The sequence below is a fragment of the Cetorhinus maximus genome, chromosome 16 (genome assembly GCF_964194155.1).
Source record: "Cetorhinus maximus chromosome 16, sCetMax3.hap1.1, whole genome shotgun sequence".
Lineage (NCBI taxonomy): Eukaryota > Metazoa > Chordata > Chondrichthyes > Lamniformes > Cetorhinidae > Cetorhinus > Cetorhinus maximus.
Genome location: NC_135894.1, coordinates 66,437,972 through 66,453,639, shown reverse-complemented (window position 1 = coordinate 66,453,639; position 15,668 = coordinate 66,437,972). Strand labels below are relative to the sequence as shown.

The following is a 15,668-nucleotide window of genomic DNA, read 5'->3' as shown; positions in this document are numbered from 1 at the left end:
GCCGGGACAGTCCTGTTTGTGGATTTTGGGTAGGAGGTAGAAGCGGGCCGTCCGAGGTTGGGAGACTATGAGGTTGGAAGCTGTGGAAGGAAGATCTCCAGAGGAGATGAGGTCGGTAACAGTTCTGGAAACAATGGCTTGATGTTCAGTGGTGGGGTCATGGTCCAGGGGGAGGTAGGAGGTTAAGAGGCTTCAGTGTTGTTTTCCAGGCCCCTGGGGGATTCATACCACTTGGGGCCTTCCAGGTATTAGAGAGCCTTCCCTTACCCTGGTAATGGGGATTGTGGTCTCCGCTGGAGGCACCTCCTCTGAGGAGGAAGAAGGGAGAGGAGGCCAGGCGTCCATATTTAATCTCCAGCGGAGCGACCTGTGGGAGAGGTGCAGGCACAAGGGCGCAAGGCCATCAGGAAGCCCAAGGCAGAAGACGTCACTATCCTGCTGTCATGGTTTACAGACGGTGATGCAGCTACCTCAATATGTCCAAGATGCAATGCCGAAGGAGGCTCCGCCTCCCCAGGGAGACAGTGACCTTCATTTGTCAGAGGATTGGCCCTGAGATCAGCACCGACTATGTGGGTGGACACTCCATGCAAGTGGCAGTGAAGGTCACTGTGGCCCTCAACTTCTATGCCTCTGGCTCTTTCCAGGGATCAGTGGAGGATCTTTGTGGAGTCTCCCAATCATCTGTCCATAGTTGTGTCAAACTGGTAACAGATACTCTGTTCAGGCGTGCATTTACTTTCATTCATTACTGTACGGACGAGGCCAGCCAGGCAGAGTGAGCCAGAGGCTTTGCAGCGATTGCTGGTATCCCCCACATCCAGGGTGTAATCGACTGCACACATGTGGCCATCAAGGCGCCAGTGGGTGAGCCCGGTGCCTTCGTCAACAGGAAGAGATTCCACTGCATGAACGTGCAGATTCTGCAAGTCTGTGCAAGGTACGCTGGCAGCTCCCATGACGCTTACATCCTGACACACTCCCAGGTGCCGAGGATCTTCAGTGCTCCAGCCCGGCTGGATGGGTGGCTGCTGGGTGACAAGGGCAATCCCCTCAAAAGGTAGCTCATGACACCTCTCTGGCACTCAAGAACAGAGGCTGAGCAGCGGTACAACAGGAGCTATGGGTCCACAAGGGCTGTGGTAGAGAGAGCCATAGGTCTTCTCAAGATGTGTTTCTGATGCCTGGACCATTCAGGGGGCGCACTCCAGTACCCACCAGATCAGGTGTCACTGATAGTGTTTGCATGCTGCACTCTCCACAATCTAACGCTGGAAAGGGGCGACACAGTGGAGGAAGAAGATACAGCTGCACAGGCAACAGATGATGAGCCCAGTAGTGAGTCCGAGGACGAGCACAGTGAGGAAAGCACTGAGGGCATTGACGCTGACCGGGGCAACCTCCAGGGAGGTAGGTCCTTCAGCTAGCCTACCAAATAAGAATCACTACCACATGCCAGGGCTACAGGCTCCAAACTCGACCCCTGACGGGAACATTTGCTTGCTGAACAACATGCACTATGTGCCATTTCAATAAAGTTCAATGAGAAACAAATCAATCATAACATCATGGGTTACCCTGCACCTGCAGAACGAATAAAGCACCCAGAGGCTTGTTGTACAAAAACACATTTAATGATATGGTGCCTGGCATACATTATACAAATTAAGTTGAGAGGTGTTATTCATCACGCAAATGAACAATTAACGTAAAAGTGGGGGAAACAAATATCACCCGTGATCAAGCCATGTTGTGATTAAAGTGCTTTAGGTTTGCGCTTCTGGGTGCTACATCTAAGTGCTCCCCCCTCGCTGGGAGTGGCATCTGAGACAGCCTGCTCACTCCACTGTCCTGTTGGCCTTGATGACCTTGGTTGGCATCCTCTAGGCCATGGAGCCTGTGCTGGCCCCGCCTGGGAGGAAGCAGCCAGTTCCACAGCTAGCATCTCCCCAGTCGTCGCAGCCTCATCGATTGCCACAGTCACTGGCAGAGGGGTGGAGGAGCTGCTGCCATCATCTGGAGCGCCCTGAGAGAAGCCTGCAGAGACGACAGGCAGCTCATGCGCCAATGTGAGGTCACTTTGGCCCTCCCTGTTCACCCTTGATGGACGGGCACCTAGCTGGGATACTAGTCACTGACAGTGACCACCTGAGGTTATTGCCGATGTAAGGGCTTGCAGGTCCGAGCGCATCCCCAGGAACCCTTGATTCAGCTCCTGGAGGAGCCTCTCCATGAGAGTTGCCATTCTCTCCATGGAGGAGGCAGTGTGCTTGGCCATGCGGGTCATTGCATTGCTCATGCTCCGCAAGGACTCTTCCATAACGGAGACCATGGCACGCATTCCCTCATGTATCCCCGCCAGATCCTCCCACACACCCTGCTGGATGTCCAGCATCTGCTGCCTCAGAGACGACTCCAGAGGCCCATCATCAGCCACTGATATCTGCCTCACCACATCGTGGCAGCTGACCCTGGATGCCACCTCCTCCCAGGCCCTTTTGATGAGGTCGGGGGGAGGGGGGGGAGAGGGGGTGGGTGGGGGGTGGGGGGGGTGTGGGGGGCCTCCTCCCCTGTCCCTGGGAACAAGGATTTCTCGCCGTGCTGCCACCTCCTCCAGGAGGGCAGCGAGGCACTCGCCAGAGAAACGCGGGGCTGAATGCCCTGCCGACCTGCCCTCCCACCTGCCGTGTCCACCCGCAACACTGTCCATCACGAGGTCAACGTCCTTCGCTGGCAGCCTGCCAATGACTGCTGCAGCCGCATTTGAATCGGCAGCTGGGTCACCATTGGACCCAGCGGACATTGAGCACCCACCCCTGCCTGCCCCTTCTCGCTCATTCCTCAGCCGTGTCTTACACTGGGTGCGCCTTAATTGGCCCGCCAGCGTAAAATCGCGTTTCAGAGCCAATCACAGGCTCTGTACTTAGCAATCGAGCCATCACAGACAGGTCTGTGTTTATACTAAATAATTAATTGGAAGCTTGTCTGAAATAGAAATCTATGTGGACAAGGACATGTGAGCAGTTTAAAAATAATATCAGGTGCTGTAAAAATGCAGTGAGTGTATAGAAATATAACTTCTAGGTGTGATTATATAGAATGTATAGGTACAGAGTGCACATGTACAAAGTATAAATGTACAACATATATATGTAGGGTGTGAATGTACAGTGTATGCATATACAGCATGAACATGAGCAGGGAGTGTAGGTACAGAATATGCATGTGAGTGAGTAGTTATTTTTTTCTCTATGATGACAACTTGAGTTGGGAGGAAGTAGAGAACAGAGGATAAATATATTTCAGAGTTGATTTTTTAGAGTTTTGGGCTGGATCCAGGGATAACATATATTAGTTTTTTTTTCAATTGAAATTAGTGCCCAGTACAGGCCTTGCTTTTAAATGTTGTATGATTTATAATTAGTTATTTGGGCATTAAATACTGTAGGAGAAAATAAGCTCTAATGCAATATTGAAGTCCATTTCACAGAAGTTTACCATTTTCCAGGTGAATTTGTCAATTATTCACTGAGTTACAAGGGCATGAAAAATGACTTTTCGAAATACTATTAAATGGCGCTGTGCAGGTCAGAAGGTCAAATACGTGTCCCATTTATAAAATTTCCCTGACTGGTGACTGTTAAATTAGAGCCCATTCTCCTTATCACATATGACATATATTACTTTTTTTATCACGTCAGTCTGGTATCATCATCCAAACCTGTAAATACCCAATACCTGAGTCCTTGAATAGCTGAATATTCAATTGAAAAGTTTATCAATACAGTGAAGTGAATTTTGGCTCATTTGCACTGAGGATGGAGAAGAAAAAGCTGAATTTGTATTTTATAGAATTCTGCCTGCAGCAACAGATAACAAGAAATCTAAAATACAAGCAGGAGCTTCTAATCAGTCAGGATCTGAAAGAGAAAGATAGATTAGGGCCAGATTTTTGTCATGACGATTCTAAATCCCGCCCCCGAACTTGACATTTCCCATCTTTGTGGGGCCAGGACTGCAGTTGGGCCGGGATTGCACATGCGTGGTTTGCAAAGGCAGCTGGCCATTTAGATCACCAGCTGCCTCCACTGAAGTGAGATTTTGGTAGACCAACAATGTGAAACCCAGAGGGTGCACACTGGAACATATAAAAGGTGGATTCATTTGGATAGCCAGGGTACCCTTTTGGATAGGGTCCTGGGACACCTATGGGAGAGGTAAGGCACCCTTTGTGATTGTTTAAAATGAACATAATTGTGCACATTGGAACTGTCCAGCTGTCAAAAAATTGTCCAGCTGTCAAATAACTGTCCAGCTGTCAATTAACTGTCAAGGAACTATCAAAGCTGTCAAGGAATTGTCCAAGGATACAGGGTGAGCTGGAATGGATGGGGGCAATGATAAAGGATGGTGATTGGGGGGGCGTGGATTGGGATGAGTTGGCACTAAGTTGGCATATGGGTACGAGGGACCATGGGTGGTGTGTAGAAGGGCATGGATTGGTATGAGAGTATAAGAGGCCATGAAGGGTGGGTGGGCATGGGTTAGCATAGATTGACATGGGTGGGGCATGGGGAGTGTGTGGGGGATGAGGGGTGAGAGCTGAAGGGCTGTTTATTGTTTTATTATTTTTTATTATTATTTATTTAAACACAGTGCTGGAACACAGAGGCAGGCTTTCCGTCCAGCCCGCCTCTGCACCCGTCAGCCTCCGCACTGGTTCCAGGGGTGGTGGGCCCAACGTCCAATCCAGCCTGTCCCCCCTCACCGGAACAAAAATCCAACCTACAGGTGGCTATTTTTGAAGGACATTCTCCCGACTTTATGCACCCAGCCCAGGAGCAAAAATCTGGGCCTAGGATTTTTCTTTGCTTGACCTTCTGGCCAATTTTGCTGAAAGATCATACCCAAAACACCCATCTGTATGGGGCATTAAAGTGTGGGGTTGACTTTGAGTGCAAAAGAAATAGAGAATGTCGATTTTTTTGTTAGGCCAAGTGGTTAATTTTATTGTACTTTAATCCATGATCCAAGCTGTAGAGTGCTGTTATCTTTTTTACAAAGGAAACATGAAGAATCATTTTGTCTGATGTATTTTTACTGTGCCTCACAACTGCTTCAGAATTTCAAACATTGTCTTCCTCAATAAAGCAACATTTTAAGTTCCTGCCTTTTTTGTAGCAATATTCTAAATAAATAATAACTTTTTCAAACAATTTTCTCTAAATTTATCCATGCTTTTGAGTTTGTCCATTTTCTTCTATTTTAGTTTGATTCCAATAAAAACTGACTTTAGAGATCATCACCTATACTTTTAGCTGTTGAATGGCCTACTGTGCATTTGTACAATTTTCTGTTTCTCGTCTATATTCCCAGGCAGGTCATCGTTTTTCTTTCCTTTTTAAATGGGACAGCTCAAGGCCTGAGGCGAGTAATTTTACTTCCTGTCTCACCACTAAGGATCAAAAGCACAGAGATAGACCAGTCCATAGGAACAGGAGCAGGCCAATTAGCCCCTTGAACCTGTTCTGCCATTCAGTGAGATCATGGCTGATCTGTGACCTAACTCCATATACCCGTCTTCTGCCATATCCAAAAATAACAAAAATCCATCAATCTCAGATTTAAAATTAACAATTGATCTAACATCAATTGCCATTTGCAGAAAATAATTCCAAACTTCTATCACCCTTTGTGTGTAGAATCGTTTCCTAATTCCATTCCTGAAAGGTTTGGCTCTAATCTTTAGATTATGCCCTCGAGTTCAAAATTCCCCAAGCAGCAGAAATAGTTTCTACCTTAACTGTTCCCCTTAATATCTTAAAAACTTTTTTGAAACCTCCCCTTAATCTTCAAATTCCAGTGGTTACAATCCTAATTTGAGTATTCACTTCTTGCAATTTGACTCTTGGAGCACAGGCATCATTCTGGTAAATCGACTGCGCTCCCTCCTAGACCATTGTGTCCTTCCAAAGGTGTGAAACCCAGATCTGCTCATAATTCTCCAGGTCTTGTCTAACTAGGACTTTGTATAGCTGAAGCATGACTACTAACCTCTTGCTTTCTAGTCCTCATGATATAAAGGCCAGTATTCCATTAGATTTTTTGATTATTTTTTGCACCTGTTTATGACATTTTAATGATCTGTGTAGCTGGAACCCCAAGTCTATTTGGGTCTCCACTGTTTCAAGCTTTTCAACATTTATTAAGTACCTGTTCTATCCTTTTTGGGTCTGAAGTTGATGACCTCACATTTGCCTGTATTGAAATGCATTTGTCAAAGTTTTGCCCAACATTCACTTAACCTATCAATATCCCTTTGTATTGTTACATTCCATCTACACAACTTACAATGTTGCCTGTATTTGTGTAATCACCAAATATGGGTATTTGGCTTTTTCCCATTATCTAGGTCATCAATAAACAAGGGGAATAGTTGAGGCCCCAATTAGGCACTCCTTGCAGGACACAAAGAGCAGGATTTTTCCTGTGGGCTTCTGAACCCCACTATCAGTCTTAACTAGGGGTCAGCAGCATGTACTGTGTGGAAAATACTCAATGTGATTTTCCTGGAAGCAGCCAATTAACGGACAGAGGGCAAGCTAAATAGGCTCCTGGGACCCTGGTGGCTGACTGGAAAGTCCCAGCCATGTATTAAAGACCATTAATTAGTTTAATCAGATACCCACAGCAGCCCTGCTGCTCTCATCCGGCCTCTGGGAAATTGCCCTGGGAGAGAGAGGGAGGCTGGTGGTGCTATTTTTCTCGCCCACTCACCATTGTTCCTAGTCTGGCGGGGCAGAAAATCAAGTCCCACTAGTCACATTCTACCAATTAGAGTAACTGCCTGTTACCCCTACTTTCTGTCTCCTGTTGCTCAGCCAATTATCTAACCAGGTCAATAATTAGCTTTCAATTCTAAGAACTTTAATTTTAGGCTGCAGTCTCTGGTGAGCGATTTTATCAAATACCCTCTGGAAGTTCATATAAATAACAATTCACAGACATTCCCCTTTCCACTATTATAGTCACCTCTTCAAAAAATTCAATCAGATTCATCAGACATAACCTATCCTTTACAAGATGGACAATACTGGCTCTCTCTGATCAGTTGAAAGTTTCAGGATGTTCAGTCACCCCATCCTTAATTATAGACTAGAGCAATTTCCCGACAACAGATGTTAGGCTAACTGATCTATAATTCCCTGGTTTCCCTCTCTCACCTTTCTTAAATAGCAGAGTGACATGCACAATTTCCAATCTAAAGGAACAGTCCCTGAAATGAGCAAACTTTAGAACATTATAGTTAGGACATTTGCAATGTTCTCACATACTTCCTTTAGTTCTCTCTGATGGAAACTATCTGGTCCTGGGTATTGGTCACACTTTTTAAAGCCATTACTTTTCCATCGCTTTTATTTTTCTTACCTTAACTTTGGTGAGTCCTTGACCCTGATGCAATACTAGTTTCTTCAGAGTGCCTGGCACGCTGACTCCTTCCTCTACCGTAAATACTGATGCAAGTAATTATTCAACATATCCTCCATTTCCCTACTTTCACTAACGATAGCACACATTTCAGTTTTTAAGGGGTCCACAAAGCTCCTGATCACTTTAATTGTAAAAGTTTTTGTGTTGATTTTGATATTCCTTGCAAGTTTCTTTTCATGTTCCCTATTTGGAGCTCTGTGTCAGATGTAGCTCAGTTGGTAGCACAGCTTGGAGTCAGACAGTTCAAGTCCCACTCAAGGGCTTGAGCACCTAAATCAAGGGTGACATTCCAGTGCTGACTTTTAGCTAGGGTGTTAAACCAAGGCCCCATCTGCCAGCTTGGGTGGATGTAAAAGATCCCATGGGCAGGATTTTCTGCCTGTCGGGCGGGCGGACCCGATCAGCACCCCCGATCAGGTCTGCGCCTCCATTTTACGTGGGCGGGCCAATTAAGGCCCGCCCAGCATGACGCGCACCCGGATGCGCTGTGCGCTTTCTGTGAGGGCAGAGGGGGTTGCCTAAGTTGTGGGTGCGCGTGAAAGAGCGCAGAAATCTCCCTGAGGCACAGGACTGCCTCAGGGAGATTAATTTGAGTGTGAAAAACTGAAAAAAAGATTTTTAAAAAATATTCGGACATGTCCCCTCATGTGAAACTGTCACATGAGCTGGGACATGTGCATTAATTTCGATAAAAATTTTTGTGAAAATTTAAAATCATTCATGAAACCTCATCCCACTGCCTGGGCTCTTTGCCTGCCTGCCAACTTCAAGGTTGGACGGGCAGCTCCATTAATTATTTTAATTGACAGTTAAATGGCCTTAATAAGCCTTTGACAGTTCGGTGGGCGCGCAGCCGAGTCGGGTGCGCATTCGCCGAACTGAAAGTCTGAATGACGCGCCGTGACATCGGGACGCACACCCAACGTCACCACATGTCATTTTACACCTCAGTGAGCAGGCCCCACCCCTGCTCGCCGAGCTGAAGGTTCAGCCCATTGGCTATGAAGCACTTTGAGACATCCAGTGGTCATGAAAAGTACTATATAAATGCAAGTCTTTTTTTCTTACTTACTATCTAATTGGTCACCCTTTGCTGTTCTTTATATTTTGGCATTCACCAGGATCTGTGCCCTTTTTTGCACTTTGTATGTTTCTTTTTTTAATTTTACGTTGTCTTTTACCTCTTTAGTTATCCAGGACTGCCTTTTTTGGCTAGTAGGGCTCTTGCCTTTTAAGAGTATAAACTGATTTTGTATCAATTATATTCTTTTTTGAACACTTCCACTAATCTTCTGTCATTTTACCAATTAACAAACTTACAACTTACCATGGGCAGTCTCTGTCATTCAAGTCAGTCTTACCTAACTCTAAAATACTCGCTGTATCACATTTCTCCATTTCAAAAATTACGTTGAACTCGATCTGATCATTATTAGATAAATGTTCATGCATCATTAGGGTGTTAACTAAATCTGGCACATTACTCATTACTTGACCTAATAAAGCCTGCTCTCTTGGTTCTAAGGCATATTGCTACAGAAAGCTATCCTGGATACTCGCAAGAAATTCATTACCTCTCTGATATGGGATAGTCTCCTTATCCCAGTCTATATGAAAATTAAAATCCCTGATTAAAACCTCTCTGCTTTGCTATATGTTTGTTTAATCTCCACATTTACATAATCTATCATTTCACAGCTGCTACCTGGGGGCCTATGCACAACTACAATTATAAATTCCTTAATTCTACCCATAAAAGCTTGTCTGCTTAACTTTCATAATATCTTCTCTCATCACTGAAGTGATTTCATTCTTAATTGCTAAGGCTATTTCTCCCCTAAACTATTTTCTCTATCTTTTCTTTAGGCCTTATCACTTGGTATATTTAGTTCCCAGCTCTGACCATCTTGCAGCCATGCCTCAGTAAAGGCTACCATGCCAGACCCTCCAGGTTGAATTTGCACCTGACATCCATTCAATTTGTACCCTGTCCTCCGTGCATTTGTATAAAGAACACTCATTTTGACAACACACTTTAACCTGTGCTTCTGTTGTAACGTTTTACTCACAGGTTTCTTATTTCTCTCGCCTTGTTTAATTACTAAACATCTTTTAGTTTTCCCTTTACCTGTTGTGTCTAAAGTATCCCAAGAAATGGAAACCCTCTTTCCCACACCTCGACTTCAGCCATGCATTCGCCTCCCTACTCTGCTTAACCCGATACCAATTTGCACATGGCTTGGGTAATAATCCAGAGATTATAACACTTGAGGTCCGGCTCTTTAATTTAGCCTGATACTTTCTAAACTGGAACTCTTGCTTACCCTTCCCTATGGAAGGTCCAAATGGATCCTCCCCTCTCTCTCCAATATGCTTTCTAGCCAATTTCAAATGTCCCTCACCCTGGTGCCAGGTAGGCAGCATACCATCTGGGCCTCCCAATCCTGGTTACAAAGGATGCTATCTATTTCCCCCATTATTGAATCCCCTACAACTACCACATCATGGCCAGAAACCTACCTATGTCGGGTGGGCCAGGTGGGAGCGGGTGGGGGCAGGCGCAGAGCCGATCACTGCCTGCGATCTGCTGCGTGCTGCCATTTTACGCGGGCGGGCCAATTAAGGCCCACCCAGTGTAAAACGCGTTCCGTAGCACTCAGCGCTACCTGTGTGGACGGTGGGAGGAGGGAGAGTCGGGGCCTGAGCTCTTTTGCACATGCACATGAGAGAGCGCAGCAACCTCCTTGAGGCACGGAGCTGCCTCAGGGAGATTAAGTACATATTGAAATTTTTTAATTAAGAAAGAGAAAAATTATTTATACATGCCCCTTCATGTGATAGTGTCACATGAGCTGGGACATGTTTGTCAATCTATCAAAATTTATCTATTGATTTTATTAAACCTTCAGGAATCCTCATCCCAACCATGGATGAGGATTCCTGAAAAACGCGAAGGCCGCTTGGGTTGGATGGGCAGCGCTGTTAATTATCTAAATTACTTTCCTAATGGCCTTAATAGGCCTTTGACAGTTCGGTGGGTGGGCAGCTGCCTCCGGCGCGGGCCCTCCGAACGAAATATCTAAATGATGCACGATGATGTCGAGACGCATGCCCCCGCATGCCGATGGCAATATTCTGGCTTATATTTCCCCTCTTCCTGTTCCTCCTCCTTTTCGCCACTTTGACAGCCTCCTGCTCCAAGATGCCATGATCCACCTTTTGGCTGTCCTTCCTCTTTAACCTTATTCTCACAGGTAGCATGTACATTGCACTATGAACAGCATCAATTGCTGATGATCACTGTTTTCTACCTCACCTGACTTTTCTTACTCTGCACACTAATGGTCACATGACCCCTCTTCTGAACCTGAACCTCTCTGTGAGGTGTGACTGAAGCCTGGAGCAAAATGTTCAGACTCTGCTTTACCTCCCTTATGTGTCAGAGTGTCTTTGACTCACCCTCCACCTCATCAGAACACAAGAAATAGAAGTAGGAGTAGACCATAAGGCCCGTCGAGCCTGCTCTGCCATTTGATATGATCATGGCTGATCTTGGGCTTCAACTCCATTTTCCCGCCCGCTCCCCATACCACTTAATTCCTTAAGAGACCAAAAGTCTGTCTATCCCAGCCTTAAATGTATTCAACGATGGAACATCCTCAACCCTCTGGGGTAGAGAATTCCAAAGATTCACAACCCCTTGAGTGAAGTGCTAAATGATTGGCCCCTTATCCTGAGGCTGTCTCCCCCATGTTTTAGACTCCCCAAGTGGCAGAAACAATCTCTCAGCATCCACCCTATTGGGTGCCCTCAGAATTGTGTAGGTTTCAATGAGATCGCCTCTCATTCTTTTAAACTCCAGAGAATAAAAGCCCAATTTACTTCACCTCTAATCAAAGGACAACCCACTCATCCCAGGGACCAGTCTAGTGAACCTTCACAGTGCCACCTCCAATGCAAGTGTATCCTCTCTTAAATGTAAAGACCAAAACTACACACAGTAGTCCAGATGTGGTTTCACCAAAACCCTATACAATTGTAGCATGGTGTCTATATTCTTGTACTCTAATCCCCTTGTAATAAAGGCCAAAATGACTCAATGACCTTGAGCCACAGAGATTTGAGACAGAGATGTTATAATGTGGCAGATGATGTATGCCAGGTGGACCAAATCCACAAGGGAAACTTGGTCACGCTATCACAACGGTTTTGCAATTTGTATTTATTATGTGAAGATGTGTGCACTGAATTCAGAAGTAATAAGTCCACCAAGACCTTTAGAGATTTTAAAAATTAAATTAAAATATTTATTAACAAAATAAAAGATTTCAAGCACATACATAAGACTACAATTACTTACTACTATAACTCCTAAAATTCCTAATTAACCTGAGTCCCAGTTACACCCCCTTTAAGGCAACAGTCTAAAATAGATTTTAGGTTTAAAACAGAACCAGCAAGTTAACACAGTACCCAATTGACAGTGGAATTCCAAATGGGTGTCTCCAACTTCAGTTTCATTACATAGCAGATTTATGCACAAATGGTTGGAGGCTTCATTAAGGCTATTTCCCACACTTGTGTTAGATTTTACATGGCCTTCTCCCACATTGCCTTTCATTCTCCTTTATATATGTTTCTCTCTTTTTAATATGTAAATTCAATTGTAACTTATGCCTTTCAAACTGTATCTTCCTCATAATATACAAACTTTCATGTTGCCAACATTGTCAGCAACCTTTAAAAAATAAACATACTCCTTCACCTTGCTTATCTAGCTAGTTGTAAACAGATTAAGATCCCTTTGAAAACCGAGGGCAGAATTTTCCCCCAATCAGGGGGGAAGTTCAGGAGCGGGCACGTGCAGGCGTGCCTCCGATTGACTCCCCCAATTGGGGGCGCACCTCCATTTTACGAGGGCGGGCCAATTAAGGCCCGCCCAGCGTGACGTCCACTAGGGAGCGCTATGTGCTCCCTGTGCAGGCGGAGGGAATTCCCTCAGCCAAGAGTGCGCTCTTTCACACATGCGCATGAAAGAGCGCGCTCATCTCCTTGAGGCTAAATGTTGCCTCAGGGAGATCGGCGCCAAATTTAAAAATGGTAAATGTGGAGAAATAAAATTTCCCTGACATGCCCCTCATGTGACACTGTCACATGGGACATGTCCATCACTTTTAATCAAACTTTTATTAAGTTTTTAAAAACCTAGATGAAACCTCATCCTGCCCATGGATGAGGTTTCATGTTTTTTCTGAAGCCCGGCAGGGCTCCCGGCCTGTCTGCCGATCTTAAAGTTGGTTGGTCCATTAACTAGTTGAATTAGTTTTTAAATGGCCTCAATAGGCCATTGACAGGTTGGCAGGCACACAGCTGATTTGGCTGCATCCCCGCTGACCTGAAAATTGAAATGACGCGGGGTGACATTGGGAGTTCCGCCCGACAAGCAGGCCCTGTCCCCCGCTCGCCGACCTCAATATCCTGGCCCAAATCTCTTAATTTATCTAAAAATGCAAATTCCCTTCACACTTTACAAGCTAAGCCAGCATCCATGTTTACTCATTAGCATGTCAAGCACATAGTTTCTTTTGATGATTTCAAGCTTGCAGTCTACTTGACTCCAAATGTAATTAAATCACAGACAGACCCAACTATACTTACCCCCATAAACCTACTTCACAATAAACCAGAAAAGTTTTGAGAAAATTATTATACTTGCAACACAGAGACATCTAATGCAGACACATTCGCTCTGAATGGTCTCATTGTTCACAAACTCCCACATACTAGAGAAAAGACACACGAGCTGCTCTGTCATAACTTAGTCAAGATTATTCATATTTACATTATTTACATTTACTTTTTAGTTTGTTGCTAATTCCAGACTCTTGCACTCTATTTTTGCTTCATTTTTCTCATGGGCACTCTGTGACCACTCTGTATATTAACAAATTATACTTAGTCTTCAGAAGATAATAGCTATAATTGCTAATACAGAATATATCCATTTAAAATTCAATGTATATTCGATAAAAAGGGAAAATTATGAAAGCTGATATTGCTCACATTCCCAAAAGAACTGGTGGATGAAGAGCAAAGGATATCCAATCAAGCACAAAGCATCAGAAACTTTTCAAAAGAAAATTGAATTCAAGAACATCAGAAAAATAGAACAAATTGAAACAACTTTTGGCTTGTGGGTCTCCTCCTGTCATAGAAACAAGGTGGATAAGATAACTTACCTTTCTGTACACTGATTCCAGAGGAGATTCATCTCATAATGGTAGATCAGACACACAAACCACTAGTTCAAAGTATTGGGTAGTAGATTCACCCTGCACAACAACCTTTTGTTTCTGAAAATTTACTGGTCAAGAAATCATTGTGATGCTAAGGAGACAGTTTGGACAGAGTGAGGAACTTAGTATGATAGGGGCGTCAGATAATCCACAAGTTTTTATAATAGAGAAAACTAAACATAGAGATTGACTTTTATTTGAAAAAAAACAGATCTATCTTGCACCAAGCCAGACCATGAGTCAGTGTGGAAACCACCACGCTATACTTCAATTCTTTTGAAGGAGGCGGAGAGTAGCCTGCGTCAAACATTTCCAAATTTCTTTGTATTTCTTTCTGCTGCCAGATGGACTATGAAGCAACTCAACAAGCTGGAATGCGTGGCTTCTATTTGTGGTTTAATAGTCAAAAGTTACTTAACTGTCTCCAGGCACTGACTCAAATAAGATAACACTTGGCAATACGTGTTTTTGCAGGACTGTATTTCCCCTGTATTTGGGCATCGCAACACTTGTCAGTTAGAGACTAACAGCTCTGTTTTCTTCATTTAGTTGCTACAGAAAATTACAAACTACCATAAGGTGTAACATAAACAACAAACATTGCCTTAGCCACTGTTCATTTTAGATCATTAAGTCTTCATTTATATTTTTACTGCATTTTTAACTAGTCCAAAGTCATTTTTATTGAATTCCTAGCAATCTTCAATTGCCTCAAAAGCACGGTAAGCACATTGTCAAGGGAGATTTGAGCAAATATACATTTTTGGTTAGTTTGTAGATGTCAACCTCCTTTTCTGTAAGTTGCTTAGCTGGCATGTAACACACGTCATTTTCAGTATTGATCATTCGAACAGAGGAAAACTCACCCATTTTGTGAAAGTATTTGGCACAGCTTAATGTCAAAGGGAAAGAGAATGATATAACCCAGGGTAGTAGCACTTGTTTTGGTTCCCTCCTTGCTGAACTACCACAGGAGCAAAAACAACAAAGAAATCCATGGATAAAAACAAAAAACTGCGGATGCTGGAAATTCAAAACAAAAACAGAAACAGAAATACCTGGAAAAACTCAGCAGGTCTGACAGCATCGGCGGAGAAGAGCACAGTTGACGTTTCGAGTCCTCGTGAAAGGGTCATGAGGACTCGAAACGTCAACTGTGCTCTTCTCCGCCGATGCTGCCAGACCTGCTGAGTTTTTCCAGGTATTTCTGTTTCTGTTTTTGTTTAAGAAATCCATGGAGTTCATTGTCAGATAAGAGCTTTTCATCAAGGACCAACGATCTAAGCTCCTAAAGGCACAGCAGGAAACTGTTAAAGTTGACTTTTATTGTCCTGGAATGTGATTGGCATGATGTATTGTCATCTAAATATAACCTGCTCTTTATTTTGGCCTTTGTTTTCATCTTACTTCTTAGTAAACATGATTTGTTCTTTTTAGGCAAACATTTAAAGTTTATTAGTCTGACATTTTCTATTAGATTGTGAACTGGGAGAGTGTATGCTGGGGTCCTGTATTATTTCCAGCAGATAACTTCATTGCAAAATGTGTGCCTCTGATTACACTCTTGTGAAGTGCCTTGGGATATTTTCCTATGTACAAAATGCTATATAAATGCAAGTTGTTGTTGGTTGGAGCACACAGATTTGACATGTTTATTTCCTGAAAAAGCAGTTCTGTTAGTGATAATGGAAAAGTATCAGCCAACCATGACACATTTGTAATAATGGTTCCTTTAAACTTCTAAGAAGCTAATGAGTCACTTCACTGCTAGAAAAGTTGTGTGCATCCAGCTGTGGCACATACAAAATGTGTGTGAAGCCACAAGTTTTGAAACACTAGCCAAAATGTTTCTGTAAGCGGATCCTGAGTCTGCTTGGTTGG

General features: G+C 43.9%; 1 protein-coding gene across 1 annotated transcript in view; it reads right to left on the bottom strand.

The window, feature by feature from the left end:
* Positions 1-13,997, bottom strand: part of LOC144691647 (extracellular calcium-sensing receptor-like) — a 77,231-nt gene extending 63,234 nt beyond the window's left edge. The window contains 1 exon segment of the mRNA XM_078559950.1: positions 13,731-13,997. The gene's annotated coding sequence lies outside the window, so the exon portion shown is untranslated.
* Positions 13,998-15,668: the final 1,671 nt, after the last annotated feature.